This window comes from Ambystoma mexicanum, chromosome 6q, assembly GCF_040938575.1.
Source record: "Ambystoma mexicanum isolate Mex_15411 chromosome 6q, UKY_AmexF1_1, whole genome shotgun sequence".
NCBI lineage: Eukaryota > Metazoa > Chordata > Amphibia > Caudata > Ambystomatidae > Ambystoma > Ambystoma mexicanum.
In genome coordinates this window covers 1,590,795,960-1,590,809,601 of record NC_090937.1, presented here as the reverse complement: position 1 = coordinate 1,590,809,601, position 13,642 = coordinate 1,590,795,960, and the positions used below count along the sequence as shown (strand labels likewise).

General features: G+C 52.9%; 2 pseudogenes; both read left to right on the top strand.

Annotated features, from left to right (window-relative positions):
* The first annotated feature begins 8,694 nt into the window (after window positions 1-8,694).
* Window positions 8,695-8,845, top strand: LOC138517098 (5.8S ribosomal RNA; annotated as a pseudogene).
* Window positions 8,846-9,325: 480 nt separating this feature from the next.
* LOC138517204 (28S ribosomal RNA) lies at window positions 9,326-13,135 on the top strand (annotated as a pseudogene).
* The last annotated feature ends 507 nt before the right edge of the window (window positions 13,136-13,642 follow it).

The window sequence follows — 13,642 nt, the reverse complement described above, 5'->3', positions numbered from 1 at the left end:
CGGAAGACGTGACCAGTCCACACCGTTTTCGGAGACGCAGCACAGACTGACAGCTTCCCAAGGACCGAGCACTCGGACCGGACAATGAACCCAAGCTAAGTGTTGCATGCTAGTTTACCTGTGACAGTGGTTACCCACTGCCAATTGAACTGCTCAAAGGGGTCAAATGTTGCTTATGTGATTCACACTTCAGAAAGCGTACTGTGTGGTCCAGCCTGCAGGCTCTGCAGGAATTATCATGTGGTGTGTTATGACGATGAAGGTGTGCAGCAGTTGAACCTCACCCAATTTCCCTCTACCTACCCATTACCTCGCCCTACTCCTTTTCCCGGTTTTCCCACAACCCCCCAACCTATCCAATCAACGAGACCCTAACCCTCTTTCCCTGCCCTGGTCGCGAAGGCCTGCGTAAGCTTCGTCTTGCAGGTATCAAGACCAGTGTGGGGGTAGTTGGTACATCCACTCCTGCGCCAGGTACCGGTGTGCAACCCTGACAGCCCCGGTGTCTTTCGACCCTGGCTCCAGCCCTTTGACGTTTGAACTCCTGTCTCTGAGTGTTTCTTGATTCTGCCTGCCTAACCAAAATATTGCCTGTGATTTTTGCCTCCAACTCCCTCTGGGTATCTTAGGTGCTAAGTGTGTTTTTGCCCCGGTAGCATTTCATGTCACGGATACGCGTTTGTTTAGTAGACCGAACTGTCAAACAGTGATCGCAATTGTATTCGCGTTAATGTGTTTTGTTCATAACACTGGTTCATTCAAACACAGGGTACTTATCTTGAGACTTACTGTACAAAGTGAATTGGTTAGTTGTAGTAAATTTAACGTGTGGTTTTTATTGAAGTTTAATAGAAGTGTTGTGTTTATAACGAATGGTTTAAAAATAAATGTACTTGGGAGGGAAGGGAGGGAGGGGGGAACAAGCAATCCCACAGAACAGAAAAATTGACACGTTACAATACTTTACACATGGGGGGACCTCCTCAATATGGCAATAACCAAAAACAGGTGTGGGAAACAGAGCCACCTCAAAAGCTACAGATAAATGGGGCACAATACAAGATCCATACTGGTCAGTATGGCTAGAACTTATGGAATCGTCTTCGGTTCCCTTAATGTTAAGGGCCTCAACTCCCCTCAAAAAAGGTCAATGTTAGCCCGTCAATTTAAACAATCCGGAGTTGATATACTTTTCATCCAAGAGACGAAATATACCCAAGGGGAAGAACGTAAAATTGTGGGCAGGGACATGGAAGACTCAATATGGGCATCAGGCCCGCGCAAGAAAGGAGGGGTGGGAATACTATATAGGAAATCCCTGAGCCTCCAAATAGACCACATAGATAGAGATAAAGAGGGCAGGTTCGTAGCTCTGAAAGGCAGGATGAGAACACGTAAGGTTACTCTCTGCTCTGTATATGTCCCGAATCAAGCCCAGTCCACCTTTATCGAACCATTGCTCGATTTCCTAGAGGACTGGCGAGAGGGCACCCTGATTTGCGGGGGAGACTTCAATGTAGCGGCAGAAAGAGAAAAGGATTGGCTCTCAGTGGCACAGAATGTCCATCCCCCCAGCCACCTACAAGGCGATAGATTTCGAAGCTTGTTAAGAGAACATCACCTAATTGACTCCTGGCGCACAACACACCCAGAGGACAGGGCATACACCTTCTACTCTCCCCCGCATCAAACGTTCTCAAGAATATATTATATATTATTGGGAGCAGAGGAGGAAAGTGCTATCTTGAAATCCACCATAGAAATTGTAGCCTGGTCAGACCATGACTTATGCACTGTAGAGCTAAACCTCGGCCCATTGTCCAAACCCGAGCGCAGATGGATTTGTAATGACTTCTTGTGCAGAGATCCAATATTTAAAGAGAACCTGGCAGAAGCCATCACTAATTATTTTGAAGTTAACGACATTAATGACATGCCACTAAACACAGTATGGGAGGCAGGAAAAGCCACAATTAGGGGGCTCCTCATAGCAGAGGGAGTAGCCAAAAAAAGGCTCAGGCAGCTCAGAGAGGGGGAATTGAGAACAGAGATAACATCTCTAGAGAAAACTCTGAGGCAGAATCCAACTCACGAGGTAGACTTAATAGATCAAATCAAGGGACTTAGGGGAGAATTGAGAGACATATGGCAGGGCAAGGCACTCACGCAGCTTAAGTACCTAAAGCAGAAGTTCTTCGAGAAGGGGGATAAGGCCCACACAATGCTAGCAAACCGACTTAGAAAACAAAGAGCGGAAAGGGCAGTCCATAAGATTAACGATGAATCGGGCTCCCCCCTCACTGCTCCGCAGGACATAGTCAACCGATTTGCTAAGTTCTACTCAGAACTATACACAACAGAAGGAGATGAGAATACCCCGGCTATAAACCCATATTTATCCGCTCTCCCCCGACCAACAATAACGGAAGAACACCTAGGAGTACTAAATAATCCAATCACCACCTTTGAAGTTCAGGGAGCGATTTCGAACCTAAAAGCGGGCTCAGCAACGGGACAAGACGGCTACACACCGGCCTTTTATAAGACTAATAGTACCTCCTTGACCCCATTCCTTACTAAATTATTTAACTCAATTTTGGAGACGGGCCAGGCACCTAAATCGTTTACTGAATCCATAATTATTGTCATTCCAAAGGAAAATAAAAACCCCCTGGAATGCTCATCATATCGCCCTATCTCCCTCATTAATGTAGACGCCAAGATCTACTCTAGCATCTTGGCGGCACGGTTGGCGGTAGTCTTGCCACAGCAGATCCACACCGACCAGGTCGGGTACATAAGGGGAAGGCAGGGAGCAGACAATATCAGGAAGACCCTGGATCTCATGGCGACACTGCGAGAAGCGGCAGAAGGCCCCCTGCTCCTATCGATCGACGCCGAGAAGGCATTTGACCGCGTGGAATGGCCCTTTTTACGGGCAGTACTAAGATGGGTCGGCCTGGGAAGCACATGGATCCAAGGGGCCAAAGCACTCTACCATTCTGCTCAAGCTAGAGTATCTATTAATGGTGTAGCCTCGACGTCATTCACCCTTACACGGGGTACGAGGCAGGGTTGTCCGCTATCCCCCTTAATATACGCATTAATTATTGAACCATTTGCCCAGGCCATAAGATCAAGCCCCCTGATTCACGGAATTCCACGAGGAGGAGAGGAATACAAATTAGCTATGTTTGCGGATGATATCCTATTATACCTCACCCGACCCGTGGAATCCATACCCGCCCTCTTTCAAGAGATACTCCGTTATGGGGCTCTCTCGGGCTTTAGAGCCAACCTGCAAAAAACCATTGCGGTACCACTAAAACCGGACATCGCAGCACTAGAGCAATTGAAGGCGGACTGGGGATTCTTGGTGCAGTCCCACTCGGTGAAATACCTGGGTGTAAACATAACAGTTCCCATATCAGGCCTATTCGAAGCCAACTACGTCCCTCTATGGAAAACCATTCAAGCAGACATACACAGATGGACGAGGTTACCGTTATCCTGGGCAGCCCGCTTCACCTCCATAAAAATGAACGTCCTACCTCGTTTATTGTTCTTGTTTCAATCCCTCCCCATAATAATACCGGAGCCATTCATGGCGGAAGTCAAACGAGCGCTCCTAAAATATCTCTGGGCCGACAAGAAACCAAGAATCCCATATTCCACAATGATTCAACCCAAAGAGTCAGGGGGCATGGGATACCCAGATTTAGAAGAGTACTACAGGGCATCTCAGCTCAGAGTATTATCAGACCACCTCTGGGAAAACCCCGAAAAACAATGGGTAGCCATAGAAAACGACATTTTCGCACCAGTCACGTTGGGAGAATGGATGTGGGTTCCTCTACCAGCAATGACCCGTAGGATAAGAGAACACCCAATTCTGAAAGTCTTATGGTCTCTATGGCGCCCTTCCCGAAAAATGGAAGGTGTCACGACATGGCCCTCCCCTCTCAGTCTCATCTGGGCTTCTCCCATCCGTGATCTCATAGCAGAGGTACAGCACTTTCAGCCTTGGCTCGACGCAGGGTTGACGCGGGTGGGCCAAATGTGGAGAGAAGGCAAATTTATTTCTTACGAAGAAGCGAGAGAGCCAATGCGTGGAAACGAGGTGACCCCTATGCTATATCTGCAGCTAAGGGGTGCCCTGAACGATGCCAGGTGGGGCACAAAGTTAAAACGCCCCCTCACTCCATTTGAGCAGATAGTAAGCGTCCCCCAAACAATGAAAGGCCTGATCTCACGTATGTATAAAGCCTTGCTCACGAGGGGTTGTCTGAAACGCCCCCAATCTGAAGCCAGGTGGGAACAAGAGTTAGGCCTCACTGAACAACCGAAAACCTGGGACACCATTTATAGAGCAGTGTGGACATCATCTATCTCAGTCCAATATAAAATGCACAATGCACGTTTACTGGTCAGATGGCATTATACCCCCCAAAGACTGTCCAGGATGTTTCCCGGTACGTCTCCACTCTGTTGGAGAGGATGTGGTGAAACCATTGATTACTGGAATCAATGGTGGAGCTGCCGAGTAGTGCAGACGTACTGGAAGGAGGTCTTGGGCTGGATACAAGCCATAGATGGAATACACAGGAACTTAACTCCAATCCTAGTCCTGTTCGGAGTAGAGCCAGACGGAGAGGATTCCAATGCAATACTCACACATATGCCCCGCAATTTAATGTTAGCAGCAAGGGTCTGTCTGACAATAAAATGGAAATCCCCATCCCTGCCCACAAAGAACGACTGGGTCACTAAAGCACACGCCATCTTTGAAATGGAAAGCCTCACAGCAGCAATCCAAGAATCTAAGAGAAACATAAACACGATATGGCTGCCCTTCTTAGAATTCTTCTCAGCGCACAGGGATACCATGAGACGAAGCAATAGACATACACCGACATGATCAGCGAGAAACATATAGAAAGCTGCCCCCACCGGCTAGCTAACCCACATAGGATAGCCAACTAAGTAAGAATTTGAGCACTGCACCCAACACGAAAGATCTTACTTGAAAAAGTTGAAAAAAGCACCACACAATCTGTTTGATAGGACTCGACCACATCTGTATTAGAGCGAAACCAGAGGAAGGAAGGAGGGAAAAGGGGGAAAGGAGGGAGGGTGGGGGGAGGGAAGGGGGGGGGCACAAGTGTCAATTTGGTACTTATGTGCAAGTCATCTTTTTTCGTTATCTGTTTTTTGCCAGTTTAAGTTTATCAACACTAAGAACGATCTAAGATACAAGCATTATTGTAATTGAGATGCACTATTTGAAACTTGTTGAAATGCAAAAAACATAAGAAAACAACAATAAAAATATATTTTAAAAAAAAAAAATAAATGTACTTATATTTTTCTACCTGAAACCTTGAGTCAGTGTTTGCTTGAGTCACAGTAATAGTAGTCCCTTTGTGTAATCTCTGCTACTGCTCATATACTCTTGAGATAAGCCTGGCTGCTCCGCTACTGCTACCACTTTGACCTAGTAGTACAGGCTTGTACCAAAGGTAAAACTTGTATTGCCACCTTCAGTCTTAATTGTGTGTAGTGGTCCCTAAGGGCACTGCACAGGATTCTGCCTAACAGGAGGTGGTGGGGGCACATTGGTGTGGCTCTGGAGGGAGTTGGTGGGGCACATTGGTGAGGATCTGGGTGGAGGGATGGTGCACATGGGTGTGTTTCTGGAGGGAGAGATGGGGCACAGTGAGTCTGGAGGGTGGCATGGGTCATCTAGGTGTGGGTTGGGAAGTGGGACGGGGCATCTTGGTGTGGCTCTGGAGGGAGGTGGTGGGGACACATTGGTGTGGCTCTGGAGGGAGGTGGTGGGGCACATTGGTGTGGCTCTGGAGGGAGGAGGTGGGGGCACATTGGTGTGTTTTTGGAGGGAGAGATGGGGCACAGTGGGTCTTGATGGTGGCATGTGCCATCTAGGCATGGGTTGGGAAGTGTGACAGTTTATCTTGGTGTGGCTCTGGTGGGAGCACATTGGTGTGGCTCTGGAGGGAGATGGTGGGGGCACATTGGTGGGGATCTTGGCGGAGGGATTGTGCACATGGGTGTGTTTCTGGAGGGAGAGATGGGGCAGAGTGGGTCTGGAGGGTGGCATGGGTCATCTAGGTGTGGGTTGGGAAGTGGGACGGGGCATCTTGGTGTGGCTCTGGAGGGAGGTGGTGGGAGCACATTGGTGTGGATCTGGGCGGAGGGATGGTGCACAAGGGTGTGGTTCTGGAGGGAGAGATGGGTAGCATGGGTCATCTAGGTGTGGGTTGGGTAGTTGGACGGGGCCTCTTGGTGTGGCTCTGGAGAGAGGTGGTGCGGACAAATTGGTGGGGCTGAGGAGGGAGGTGGTGGGGGCACATTGGTGTGGATCTGGGCCGAGGGATGGTGCACATGCGTGTGTTTCTGGAGGGAGAGATGGGGCACAGTGGGTCTGGAGGGTGGCATTGGTCATCTAGGTGTGGGTTGGGAAGTGGGTCCGGGCATCTTGGTGTGGCCTCTGGAGGGAGGTGGTGGGGGCACATTGGTGTGGATCTGGGCGGAGGGATGGTGCACATGGGTGTGTTTCTGGAGGGAGAGATGAGGCACAGTGGGTCTGGAGGGTGGCATGGGCCATTTAGGTGTGTGTTGGGAAGTTGGATGGGGCATCTTGGTGTGGCTCTGGAGGGAGGTGGTGGGGGCACATTGGTGTGGGTTTGATGGGAGGGACGGGGACATTGGTCAGGGGGGATGGGCGCATATTGGTGTGGGTCTGGAAGGAGGAGATGGGACACATTGGTGTGGGTCCGGGTGGATGGGGAAATACTAGGATGAGTGGTTTTAAAGGGGGTTGGCTGGGGCTATCTGCATGTGATTCAGGATCAGCAAATGGGAATCTGATGCAAGGGGAAGGGGCATGTGGAGAGAGGTTGGGGCATTATGGTATTGGTCTAGAGGGAGGGATGGGGCATATTGGTGTGGGTCTGAGATGAAGGGATGGTGCACATGGGTGTAGGTCTGGAGGGAGCGAAGGGGACATTGCTGTGGGTATGAAGGGACGCATAGGACACATTGGTGTACATCTGGAGGGAGGGATGGGGCACATTGGTGTGGGTCTGGAGGAAGGGATTGGGGCTCATTGGTCAGAGGATGGATAGGGACATCTTTCTGTGTGGATGGAGCATGGGCCATCATGGTATGGGTCTTGAGGAAGGGATTGGGCATCTTGGAGTCTGAATCGGAGGGGGCATTGTTGATCTGGAATGGAGGGACAGGGCATATGATAGGGACATGCCAGGAAATGGTGTAGCATGTGGGCCAGGGCTGGAGCACACTGGTGGGAAGGAAGGGGGTATCTGGGTGTGAATGGAGGGATGGGGTATGTTTGACTGGAGAGAAGGATGTTGGTTTATTGGAGTAGTGGGAGCATGTGTGTGTGTCGAAGGGATGGGGTAATTGGGTGTGGGTATAGAGAGAGAGGGCGAATGGCACCATCTGAGTGTGAGTCTGGAGGTGGAGGTGAAGAATATGGGTGTGGCTCTGAGGGGTGGAGCATCTTGGTGTAGGTATGGAGAAATGGATGTTGGTGTCTTTGTGTGGGTTTGGATGGAGGGATGGTGGCATGTGGGTCACGAGGGAAGTGACATTTGAATCTGGAACGTGTTTGGAAGGAGAAATGGGGCATTTGAGTGTGAATGGTATCTGTTTGTGGGTGGGGGCATGAAGGATCATTAACAGTGGAGCAGCGGGAGGGAGAGCCATGGCCCCGACCTTGGTAGCATCCCAGACGTGCACACCCACAGCCCGGGGCACCTCTCGCAGAGCGATCCGGTGCATGTGGTCAACCAGGCGCCAGGGAGCGGGTATTCCCTTCCACCGGAGAGGGATCCGCGACCCAGCAGATGGCCAAGGATACCTGGCAGGGTTGGGTTAACCTACTGGGGATGTCCCCAACCACGCACCAGAAAGGGAGCCCTGCGCAGCCCCCTCTCCTCACTGAGCCCGCCTCTGCGCTGGCCGGGGGCGCGCACTACTCTCTCTGACCTGCCAGTGGGTGGGCATTGGTGGGCACACCCTGGTCAGCAGGGAGGCCCGAGTGGGGGCAGCCTGGAGCCGAGGGGAACATGACTGCTCTCGAGGGGTGCCTCCCCAGACAGATAGGGGCCCGGCACGCCAGGCATGAGCCCTGAGCCATGGTGCAGCTGGCTTACTCGACGGTGGGCGCCAAGGTTCCAGCCGCCCACTTCTGGGGGCGAGCGATGGCAAGGCCCGCTGGCACAGTGGGTGACCTTCCCTCTTGCCCAGGTACCTGGAGCTGGGCCATATGCGGCTGGGCTGGGGTTTGAAGACTCTAGCGGTCCCACCCAACTCCCTGTCTGTGGTGTCTCTGGCCCACCTCGCTGACTGGCTCCAGGCCCCCTCCAAATGGGAAGCGGAAGGGGTCAGTTAAGGAGGAGTGGATCAGGCCGGGTGGGTAGGTGGCGGAGCGGCCTACCTCCATCCCCCTGGGAAGCACTATGCTGCTGCAGGTGGCGGTCAGGCTTCCCAGGCTGAGCACCTGGATTTTTTTCTTTTTTTAAACCACAATGGTTTCGGCCGAGCTAGACAGGGCGCTGGGCTGTCCTGCCACAGGCGGCACTGCCTCCCCAGACCTCTCCTGCACCGGCAGGGTCAGGCCGATGTCTGGAACAAAAAAAAGTTGCCTGTAACTCTTGGCGGTGGATCACTCGACTTGTGCATCGATGAAGAACGCAGCTAGCTGAGAGAATTAGTGTGAATTGCAGGACACATTGATTAGCACTTCAAACGCACCATGTGGCCCTGGGTTTTTCCCGGGGCTGCGCCTATCTGAGTTTAGCTTGTACATCAATCGCCCCGGGGTTCCCTCCCAGGGGTGTGGCCGGGGCTGTCGCAGGGACCCCATTCCATTAATCCCCCTAAGGTCAGACCCCGATCAGCACCGACGCTGGATCCTTGGATCTGGGGGGCAAGCTCATTGCCGACGCGTCCTGGCCTCCCCAGTTTCCCCACCTCATGCTGGTTTTGGGAGGGCCGGGTGGCCGGCGCGCCCCGGATGTGGTGGCAGCGGCAGCAGGCTTTAAAAAAGCCTGGCACACCTTCACCCTACCCCGGGGCATCTGGCTGTGCTGTGTGTGGCTGTCTTTGGTGTCCCACGGCTGCCAGCGCAGGATGACCATGGAGCGTGGACCTCGTGACCATGTGGGCTTCGGTTGCAGATTGGGACAGAGCACAGTCGCCTGCGCCAGAGGCACAGGGCTGGAGCAACCCCCCGTACAGGCCCGAGGCCAGCTGCCCTGAGCTTTGTGCTCCCCGACCACGGCCTCAGATCAGATGTGGTGACCTACTGAATTTAAGCATATTACTAAGCAGAGGAAAAGAAACTAACCAGGATTCCCTCAGTAACGGCCAGTGAAAAGGGAACAGCCCAGCGCCGAATCCCCATTTGGCGGCAGGCGTGGGAAATGTGACAGACAGAAGACAGACTCCCCGGCATCGCTCAGGGGGCTCAAGTCCTTCTAATCGAGTCTCACCACGCAGATGGTGTTGGGCCGATAGTGGCCTCTTGAACACCAGGATCAGGTCTTCTTGGAGTCAGGTTGCTTGAGAATGCAGCCCAAAGCGTGTGGTAAACTCTGTCTAAGGCTAAATACGGCCGCGAAACTGATGGCCAACAAGTACCGTAAAGGAAAGTTGAAAAGAAGTTTGAAGAGAGAGTTCAAGAGGGCGTGAAACAGTTGAGACGTAAACTGGTGGGGTCTGTGCAGTCCTCCCACAGGATTCAACACGGCAGGCAGGTTGGTCACCTGGAACAGGGGAGGCCCTTGCGGGACTGCGGCCTGGGCACATCCAGCCCCAGCAGGGTGCATTTCCTCTGTAGCGGTGCACCACGAACGGCTGGGAAGGCCTCAGGGGGCAGGTGGCTCTCTGCTCCAGCAGAGAGTGTTAAAGCCCCCTGACAGCAGTTTTGCTGTGTCCACAGGACTGAGGGAGATAGACCGCCACTGCGCCCTTACCCGGCAACCGTCCTGGCTCCTCTTGGGGGTCGTTAGAGTGGCGACAGGAGACAGTCCCGTTGCAACTATGGTGGACTGCCCTCAATACGCCCGACCACGTCGTGCTGCCGGGCGGGAGACCCCCAAAGGGCGGCAGGGGTCTGAGATGATGTCGGTTAACCACCCGACCGGTCTGGAAACACTGACCAAGGAGTATAACACGTGCCCCATCAGAGGGCCGAATTAAACCCTGTGATGTAATGATGTTGAGGGCCGGTGCTCGCCGATTGCTGTGGCATCCTGTGGCGGTGGGCCCTCTACCGACCCATCTCGCCCGTTCTGTCAGAGAGATGATGCATGAGCGTGTGTGATAGTACCAAAAAGATGGTAAACTCGGCCTGGTGGAGGTCTGTAGCGGTTTTGATGTGTAAATTGGTCATTCCACCTGGCTATAGGAGAAAAAGACTAATCGAACAATATAGTAGCTGGGTCTCTCTGAAACTTCCCTCAGGATGCTGGCGCACGGAAACCCCATTTTTTTTCTAGCAAAGCAAATGATTAGAGGTCTTGGGGCCAAAATTATCTCATCCTACTCTCAAACTTTAAATGGGTATGAAGCCCGGCTCGCCAGCGAGCCGGGTATTGTATGAAAGTGCTCAGTGGGCAACTTTTGGTAAGCAGAACTGGCGCTGCGGGATGAACCGCACCCCGGTTAAGGCGCATGATGCAGATGCTCATCAGACCACAGAAACGGTGTTGGTTGATATAGACAGCAGGATGGTGGCCATGGAAGTCGGAATCCGCTAAGGAGTGTGTAACAACTCACCTGCCGAATCAACTAGCCCTGAAAATGGTTGGCGCTGGAGCATCAGGCCCATGCACGGCTGGCTTAGTCAGGCGAGTAGGAGGGCTGCTGCGGTATGCACAGAAACCCGGGGCGAGGGCCCGGGTGGAGCCGCCGCAGGTGCAGATCTTGGTTGTAGTAGCAAATATTCAAACGAGAACTTTGAAGGATGAAGTGGAGAAAGGTTTCATGTGAACAGAAGTTGAACATGGGTCAGTTGGTCCTAAGAGATAAGCGAGCACCATTCGGAAAGGATGTGCTATGGCCTCCATGCCCTCAGCCGATCGAAAGGGAGTAGGGTTCAGATCCCCGAACCCAGAGTGGCAGAGAGAGGCGCCCTTGCGGCGTCCTGTGCGGTAACGCAAATGATCCCAGAGAAGCCGGCAGGAGCCGCAGGGTGAGTTATTTTGTTTGTGAAGGGCAGGGCACCCTGGAATGGGTTGGCCCCGAGAAAGGGGCCCGAGCCTTGGAAAGCGTTGCGGTTCTGGCGGCATCCGGTGAGCTCTCGCTGGTCCTTGAATATCTGGGTGAGATGTTGTAAATCTCGCGTCAGGCCGTACCCGTATCAGCAGCAGGTCTCCAAGTCTGACAACCTCTGGCGTGTCAGAACAATGCAGGTACGGGAAGTCGGCAAGTTAGATCCGTAACTTCGGGATAAGGATTGGCTCTAAGGGCTGGGTCGGTCGGGCTGGGGCGCAAAGCAGGGCTGGTTGCGCACCATGGCTGGATGAGCCGTCTTCCCCCCAGGGGGGCGGCTCAGCCTCTGGATGCGAGCCGGGCCCTTCCTGTGGATCACCCGAGCTGCAGTGTTCACCTCTCTCCTTCCCCCTCCTGGGGTTCAGGGCTGACATTCTGCCTCGACCGACACCTAGCAGCTGACTTGGAACTGGTGCGGACCAGGGGAATCTGACTGTTTAATTAAAACAAAGCATTGCAAAGGCACGTGGAGGGTTGACACAATGTGATTTCTGCCAAGTGCTCTGAATGTCAAAGTGAAGAAATTCAATGAAGCGTGGGTAAACGGCTGCGGAAACAAAGCATTGCAAAGGCACGTGGAGGGTTGACACAATGTGATTTCTGCCAAGTGCTCTGAATGTCAAAGTGAAGAAATTCAATGAAGCGTGGGTAAACGGCTGCGGAAACCATGACCTTTAAGGTAGCCAAATGCCTTGTCATCTAATTAGTGATGTCCATGAATGGATGAATGAGATTCCCACTGTCCCTACCTACTATCTAGCGAAACCACAGCCAAGAGAACAAGGTTGGCAGAGTCATCGGGGAAAGAAGACCCGGTTGTGTTTGACTCTAGTCTGGCACTGTGAAGAGACATGAGAGGTAGGATAAGTGGGAGGCCCTTGGGCCGCTGGTGAAATACCACTGCTCTTATTGTTTTTCCACTTACCCGGTGAGGAAGAGGTGAGTCCCGTGGGGCTCTCGCTTCTGGCTCCAAGCGCCCGGCACCTGCCGGGCACGACCTGCTCAGGGGACAGTGGCATGTGGGGAGTTTGACTGGGGTGGTACACCTGTCAAAGGATAACGCAGGCGTCCTAAGGCGAACTCAGTGAGGACAGAAACCTCCCGCAGAGCAGAAGGGCAAAAGCTAGCTTGATCTCGATTTTTCAGTATGAATGCAGACCGTGAAAGTGGGGCTTCACGATCCTGCTGTCTTTTTGGGTTTCAAGCAGGAGGTGTCAGAATAGTTACCACAGGGATAACTGGCTTGTGGCAGCCAAGCCTTCATAGCAATGTCGCTTTTTGATCCTTCGATGTCGACTCTTCCTATCAATGTGAAACATAATTCACCAAGCTTCGGATTGTTCACCCACTAATAGGGAACGTGAGGTGGATTTAAACCGTCGCGAGACAGGTTATTTTTACTCTACTGATGATGTGTTGTTGCAATAGTAATCCTGCTCAGTACGAGAGGAACTGCATTTGGTGTGCGTGCTTGGCTGAGGAGCCAATGGTGTGAAGCTTCCATCTGTGGGATTATGACTGAACGCTTCCAAGTCAGAAATCCAACCCCCCAGACCGTGATACTGCAGTGCTGTTGAGCATCGGTTGGCTTAGGATAGCCGGCCTCTGGGCCGGTGTTTAGAGCTGCTCGCTTTGGGATTTGAGTGTGGACAGAAGGGTCCACCTCTCTCACCCGTAGTGCACCGCATGTTCGTGGGGAATCTGGTGCTAAATCACTCGGTGACAACCTGATTCTGGTTCAGGGTTTCGTAAGTAGCAGAGCAGCTACCTTGCAGTGATCTATTGGAAGTCATCCTCTAAGCCAAGCTTTTGTCGCAAGGCGGCACCTTTGCCAAGGTTCTCTATCCTTCCTCCTGGGGCCCGCAGGGCACACGGAAAAATACCACCCACCCTGGGTGCGCACCCGCCGGGGTGTGCGGGCTGAGCGGGGAGCACTCTTGTCACCTTTTCTGGTCAGCCTGGCGGACCAGATGGCCTTGGGCCCGGGCCTTTGAGGTGTTGCCTTAAGCCCCCGGACAGGGCAGGGGAAGAGAGGGGGCAAGCCACCCCAGGGCGCGGGGCTGGTACCTAAAGCCTGTGCCCCTGGACGGTGAGGTCGGGGCAGGCCTGGTGGTAGGCCCAGATGGCCCAAGTTGTGGCTGGAAGAGCAGATGGCCCGAGTTGCAGCTGACTCCTGCATTTGTCTACGGTCGGTTTCCGTAAGCTTAATAGTTGGCGTGGAAGTGTCTCTCTGGCCCGAGTGCGCGAAGATGGTCCCTTAAGCCCAGGGCAGGGTAGAGAGGTAGAGAGGCAGAAACTTAAACACCCACCGCAGACCACG